The sequence below is a fragment of the Petaurus breviceps genome, unplaced genomic scaffold (assembly GCF_028583685.1).
Source record: "Petaurus breviceps papuanus isolate PSGF00001 unplaced genomic scaffold, PetGlider_PUasm1.0 174, whole genome shotgun sequence".
NCBI classification, from domain to species: domain Eukaryota; kingdom Metazoa; phylum Chordata; class Mammalia; order Diprotodontia; family Petauridae; genus Petaurus; species Petaurus breviceps.
The window spans coordinates 77,943,706-77,951,574 of NW_027185761.1; positions in this window are offsets into that span (position 1 = coordinate 77,943,706).

Here is a 7,869-nt window from a genome sequence, read left to right on the forward strand (position 1 = left end):
CCTCATGGATAGGCCAAGCTAATATAATGAAAATTACAATTCTACCTACCAATCAAACTACCAAAAAGTATTATATAGAGCTAGAAAAAACAATAACAAACTGCATCTGGAAGAACAAAAGGTCCAGAATATCAAGGGAATTAATGTAAAGAAATGCAAGGGAAGGTGCCCTAGCTATACAGGATCTTAAGCTGTGTTATAAAGCAGTAATCATCAAAACTACTTGGTACTGGATAAGGAATAGATTGGTGAATCAGTGGAACAGGTTAGATACGAGACACAACAGTCAAGGACAATAGCAATCTACTATCTGATAAACTCAAAGACTCCAGCTTTTGGCATAAGAACTCACTACTTAACAAAACTGATGGGAAAACTGGAAAACAGTGTGTCAGAAATGAGGCATAGACCCACATCTTATACCCTATACCATGATAAAGTAAAAATGGGTACATGACTGATATGAAGACTGATATTATAAGCAAACTAGAAAAGCAAGGAATAGATTATCTGTCAGATCTATGAAGAAGGGAAGACTTTACAACAAAACAAGAGGTAAAGAACATTATGAAATGCAAAATGGATGATTTGGGCTACACTAAATTGAAAAGGTTTTGCACAAACAAAGGCAATGCAACCAAGATTAGAAGGGTAGCAGAAAGCTAGGAAACAATTTTTACAGCCAGTGTCTCTGATAAAGGCCTCATTTTTTAAACATATAGAGAACCGATTAAAATTTATAAAAATATAAGTCACTTCCCAATTGATAAATGGTCAAAAGATATGAACAGGCAGTTTTTGGAGGAATAAATTAAAGCTATCTATAGTCATATAAAAATGTTCTTAATCACTATTGATTAGAGAAATGCACATCAAACCAACTCTGAGGTACCACCTCACACCTATTAGATTGGCTAACATGACAAAACAGGAAAATGGTAAATGTTGGAGAAGACATGGGAAAATTGGAACCCTAATGCACTCTTCATGGAGTTGTGAATTGATCCAGCCATTCTGGAGAGCAATTTGGAACTATGCCCAAAGGGCTATAAAATTGTGCACACTCTTTGACTCAGCAATACCACTTCTAGGGCTGTATCCCAAAAAGATCATAAAAAAGGAAAAGAACCCACATGTACAAAAATATTTATAGCCACTCTATTTGTGGTGGCAAAGAATTGGAAATCAAGGGGATGCCCACCAATTGGGAAATGTCTGAACAAGTTGTGGTATGTGAATGCAATGGAGTACTATTGTGCTATAAGAAATGAGGAGCAGATGGACTTCATATCTACCTGGAGAGGCTTATAGGAAGGAAGCAGAACCAGGAGAATGCTGTACACAGTAACAGCCACAGTGTGCAAGGACTGACCTTGACAGACTTAATTCCTCTCTGCAACGCAAGGACCTAAGACAACTCCAGAAGACTCATGACGGTAGATGGAGTCTGACCATCTGCTCTCCTTTTCTTTGCTTCTTCTTTCTTGTGGTTCCTCCCATTAGTTCTAACTCTTCTTTACACATGACTGATGTGATAATATGTTTCACATGGATGTACAAGGAGAGCCTATATCAGATTGCAAGCTGTCTTGGAGAGGGGGGAGGGGAGAAAATTCAAAACTCAAAATTTAATGGAAGTGAATGTTAAAAATTAAAATTAATTAATTAATTTTTAAAAGGACCAAAATATAAAAAAAAAAAAAACCTGACACACTTAAAAGATAACAACAGTGTCAAAATGGCTACCTGCAGAGCCTCAGAAAAAAATGTAGTTTGGTCTCAGGCCTGAAAAGAATTCCTGGAAGGGCTTTAAAAGGATTTTAAAAATCAAACTAGAAAAATAGAAGAAAAATTGGGAACAGAAATGAGAGTAATGCAAAAGAACCATAAAAAGTGTTAATAGCATGGGAAAAGATATACAAAAAGCTACCAGGGAAAATAACTCCCTGAAAAATAGAATTAGCCAAATGGAAAAGGAAGTACAAAAGTTCACTGAAGAAAATAATTTCTCAAAAATTAGAATTGAAAAAGTGGAAAGTAACAACTCTATGAAACATCAAGATACAATAAAATAAAAGCAAAAAACTAGAAGAAAATATGAAATTTCTCATTGGAAAAACAACCGACCTAGAAAATAGATCCAGGAGAAATAATATAAGAATTATTGGACTACCTGAAAGTCATGATTAAAAAAAAAACCTGGATAACAACTTCCAAGTTATCAAAGAAAACTGCCCTGATATATTAGAACCAGAGGGCAAAATAGGAATTGAAAGAATCCACTAATCACTGCCTGAAAGAGATCCTAAATTGAAAACTCCCAGGAACATCATAAATAAATTCCATAGTTTATAGATGAGGGAGAAAATACTGCAAACAGATGCAAAAAAGAAACAATTCAAATATCATGGAGCTACAGTCAGGATTACACAGGATTTGGCAGCTTCCACCTTAAAGAACCAGAGGCTTGGACTGTGGTTCAAGAGCAATTGAAGCAGTATATGTAGACAGAGTGTGTAGATATAAGGTGACTTTGAGGGAATGATGCCCTCCAGAAAAAATGAAGGAATGAGAAAGAAAATTGTACAGGAAGAAGAAGGAAGGAAGAGATTGAATGGGGTAAGATTTACTAAATAAAAGAGGCGTGGAAGAGATATTATAATGGAGTGGCAGATGGAGTTGGAGGCAAACCTTAAACCATATTCTCATCAAAATTGGCTCAAAGAGAGAATAACATGCCCACTCAGTTGGATATAGAAATCTGTCTTACCCTATAAGGAAGTTAAAAGGCATAATAGAAGGAGGAAGGGAACTGGTAAAAGAGTGGGTAGATTGAGGAAGGCAATGATCAAAATTAAAACACTTGTGGGGAAGGAAAAGATGGGAGTGAGATAAAGGGAGATAAACAAGAGGAAAATAGCATGGAGAGAAATACACAATTACCATAACTATAAATGTGAATGGGATGAATTCACCCATAAAACAGAAGTGGATAGCAAAATTGATTAAAAAACAGAATCATACAATATGTTATTTACAAGAAACACATATAGTTAAGGCCTGGAGCCGAATCTATTATGATTCAACTGAAGCAAAGAAAGCAGGGGTACCAATCAAGATCTCAGACAAAGCAAAAACAAAAATAGATCTAATTAAAAGAGATAAGGAAGGAAACTATATCTTGCTGAAAGGCACCATAGACAATGAAGTCATATCAATACTAAACAGATATGCACCGAATGATATAACTCCTAAATTTTTGAAGAAGTTGAATGAATTACAGGAGGAAATAGATAATAAAACTGTTCATTTGGAAAGGATGCATTGGAATTTATGTTGTGAACGTTTGGAAACATCAGAAAAGTTCAGACCAATATTAAGGACAGTAAGTGTTTTGGGGAAAATTCTGTTACAGATTCATTTTTGCCTTTTTGCCTTTTGCCTTAACTGTGTTCATTACCAAAAAAGTTTTTAAACTATGCTTTTAATGCCCACTGGAACATAGAGAGTGGACAGGGATTTCTTTTCATTTCAAATGGGTAAAAAGAAAGAAATGCAAAGAGGTATTGTTGATGTTCCCTTCTCTAGCACAGATGTTTTCTGGTTATTTCACAAAGCACCCAGTTTGTCTTGTGCTCCTATGTCCCAGTCACAGGTGCTGGGGTATCCAGGGATGTGGTCAGATTGATGATCAGGGACTTCATCTCACATTGATCCATTCAGGTCTGGGTCATTGCTTAGTCTTCCCAGATTGTGGTTTGAGTTAAGAGAGAAGCAGCTAAGGCTCATCTTTTTTAATAGGTTCTGGATCACTGGGATTTTAAGAAGAAATGCAGCCCATTCCTGGAGAACAACCTAGAGGCAGCCTTGGACAAATAAAGCAGCTCAGGACATGCTGAAAATTCACTCCCTGTGTTTTCTTCTTTTAGTCTCATGGCATCTGCATTTCTGAGGCTGGAGTGTCTAGCACAAGCTGGAAGGGAAAGACAGACTACTTGGACTAGATTTATTAGCTGGTAAATAGCTTTCTTAGCAGATCTTTTAGGCTCTTCATCTCTTCACTAATCTCAGAGCTATGTCTCTGGGAGATTCTATTACACAAAATCCATCACAGCTTTCTGTGGATTTCCTGAAGCTGTCAGAACATTATTAATATTAAATGCTAACTGACACACTTCAAAAACTTCTGCAGAGATTGCTCCAGTGAGCACTTGTATGTGGAAATGGGAAGAGGCATGGTGGGCATGCACAGACTGCATTATCTCATCATGAAGCCTGACTCCTGAAAAGTGGAGAAGCTGAGAGGCAGGGGAGCCTATCATCTAGAAAGAACGAGGGCCAAGCCTAGTCAAGCACTGCCCAGGAAGCATGAAAAGGCCCAGAAGAGGGTCTGAGGGGCATCCCACAAGTCCACATTGGAAGACAACCATGCACAAAAATCATGGCAAGCAAGGAGCCATGGAGGAGCACCAGCCTGGATGAAATTGTCCCACAGAAAGAAGTAGCAAAGTAAGCCTTGTCCATAGAATCATCATAGGATATGGATTTGGGTTTGGAAGGGACCTTAGAGGCATCCAGCCCTACACCAGAGAAACAGCTCACAGTCAAACAAACAAGCAATGTTTATTATGTGGCTACTGTGTGCTAGGACTCTGCTGAGTATTGGGAAAACAAAAAGGTGCCAAAGATAGTTCCTAATCTCAAGGAGTTGATGCCTGAACAGGTAAAACAGTCTGCAAAGAAATCGATAGGAAGCAAGTTACATATAGAACAACTAGAGAATAATTAGCAGAGGGAAGACAATAAAATTATAGGGGTGGGGAAGGCTTTCTGTAGAAGGCAGGATGTTAGGGGGAAGTTTGCCTGCAAAGCAGAGGAGGGAGAGTATTCCAGGCATGGAGGCAGCCTGAGAGAATTCCAGATTTGGGAGATGGGGGGAAGGTGTCCTTGTCCTTGGATTAGCCAATAGGCCAGTGTCACTGGATCAAAGAGAGTTCACAGAATCAGAATCTTGGGATCTCAGCTTTCTAGAATCATGAAATCAGAGAATCATGTAATAATTTAATCTCAGTACCTCAGAGTTGGAAAGTATCTCCAGTGAGACTACCTCACTTCCTCCACAAATTGTCTGACTACCTATACCCTTCCACTAGGAACTGTTCAACAAAGCCATAAGAAACTGAATCTGTTACGAGCCAACCGTCCTCTAACTAGCCAAGTGACCTTGGAACAAAGGTGGCATTTCCCTAGACTTCAGTTCCTTCTTTCTAGAAAATGAGGGAATAGGAGCAGGTTATCTCTAATGGCTCTGAGAGTCCACAACTCTGACTCTCACATCCATTAGGGTATTATAGAATAAAAGGAACCTTGAGGGTTAATTCCAACTTGATGTGAACAAGAATACTTTCTACAACAAAATCCTCCCCCCTCTCCCTGCATCTGGCAAATGATCATCCTGCCATCCTTAAGGACCTGCAATGAAGGGGAGCTTACCCTCATCCTTACTACAACTGCCTAAATGCAGGTCATTTGGGGTCACCTGAGCCAAGTTTCAGGATCAAGTCAGAGTTCTTGTACATGGACAGCACTGTAGATTATGATATTGCTACAATGCTTCTAAAATGTTTTGAGGAGCATTGTGGTTTTTAGCCCAAGGTGAAGAAACAAATGCCTGAGTAGTGGGGCAAAATTCTCAGGGTTGGTCTTTGTGCCCCCAGCATTGGGCAAAGGGCCTCTTCCTGAGTGGAATTTCACTGAAGAGCCAATTAGGGATTCTTGCTTTTGGAGTGGCTTGTTCAGGCAAAGGAAATGGCCACCCATGCTTCTCCGAAGCCCAACATGGTTTATTGCATCAGTGCCCTTGGTACCACAGAGTCTGGTTCCAAGCCATTTCCCCCTGAAGTCTGGCTCTATCAGAAGGAGATGAGAGGCTTGGAGTGGGAGAAGAGGACCTGATGGTGGATTTAGGAAGTCCATCCCAGAGAGGAGAGGTCCTGGCAGACTAGAGAGATTTTGAACACAGGTCTCAGTCATGTGCTCTGGGCCATTGTTTGAAGTCTCATTTAGTCCAAAGAGGCCCCAAGCTAGAAAGCTGACCACTTGGGGTGGATTTTTTTTTTCTGTTACTGTGCCTGCTAGAAACTATTCTCCAGGGAGAAGAAAGGCTATGGTGAATAGCAATCGTGGGAATGTCACAAACTGGCAAAGTTCTATACTAAATTCTAGAGCCCACCTGGACCTCACTTTGGTAACATTCTCTCCCAAGAATTGCTCACTGGGGGGCGGCCAGGTAGCACAGCGAGTAAGAGCACCGGCCCCAGGGTCGGGATGACCTGGGATCGAATCCGGGCTCAGACCCACCCAGAAACACCTGGCCGTGTAACCCTGAGCAAGTTACTTAACCCCAATTGCTTAGGGGCAGCCAGGTGGCTCAGCGAGTAAGAGCACCGGCTCCAGTGTTGGGATGACCTGGATATCGAATCCCAGGCTCAGATACTCAGTACCACACCCAGAAATAACTGGCCGTGTAACCTTGAGCAAGTTACTTAACTCTAATTGCTTAAGAAAAGAAGAATTGCTCTCTGGACATTCGTTTTCACTTTCTTCAGTTTCACCCAGAAAGCTTGCTCAGAAGGAAGAAGAGAACAAGCCCCACTGGAAGGCTTCCTTGCCCCACTCCCCACCTCCCAATGCCCAGTTCTCTACACTGCCTTCCCTGGAGACATCTCTGGGTCCCCTGCAGCTCCCAGGGCTCCCACACACACCACCACACACCAGCTCAGACTTCTTTTGCACAGGTATCGCAGAGACTTTCAAATGCATGTATTGTTCTCCCCCAAACAAGAGTTGTCTCTATATTCTTAGCATAAAGTGCAGTGCCCAATATGAAGTAGGTGCTTCATGAAAGCTTGTTGATTCAATGACTGATTGATGGGGATCTTCCTCTTGGCAAATAATTTACTAACCCATCTACCCCCAACCAGTGTTCACCATCTGGGCCAGTGAACTGTACACATAGTGTCTTCCAAGAGCCTCCCCAGATCTGCAAGCATTTCACAGCACAGAGACTAGCAAGTCATGGGTGACCACACCCTTGTCATTGCCATGACTCAAGAGGAATTGGAACCAAAGTGCAAAACCATTTCAAGCTGTGCTTGTGAGGCTCACTGCATGCCTTAAAGGGAAGGAAAGTGGGCCAAGCACCAAAGATGACATCAGAAATAACAGCATTCCCTATTGGCTCTTTGCTAGCCACAATGTGAAATCACAGGAGAATCCCTTGGCCAGGGGCCATCCACTATGTCTGCCCCCCTTTTCCATCCTCTTTTCTACATACTGACCCTGATCATTATGTGTTGCAGTCAGGAATTTATCAAACCAAAGGATTCAGACTCCATAGATAAAGATCTCAAGAAGGGTGAACATGGTGAACATTCTTGGCATGGTTCGTAGGGCAATAGGATATTTGTTCTGCTTAGGCTCCTGTAGGTGAACAGAGCTAAGGGGATAATCAACTTTCTGCCATCTGGGTGTTAGGGGGATTGAGTTCTAGTCCTGGAAATAGAAGAATAGATAGCGTCATGCCCTGTACACCCAGTTATTCCTTGACAAACACAATGATAATTCCAGGCACACCAGAAGACTTTTCAATACATGGTGTGTGTGCGTGCGTGCGTGTGTGTGTGTGTGTGTGTGTGTGTGTGTGTGTGTGTGTGTGTGTGTGTGTGTGGTTTGGAGTTCAGCTGCCTCCTCTCCCTCCAGTGGGGAAAATGATGACTGGAGCTAAATGTTGAGAAATAGCTTTTGTTAGATGGCATTAGGAACAAAGGCACCAGATTCAACTACAGAACAGCAAAGAAGGCAAACCAC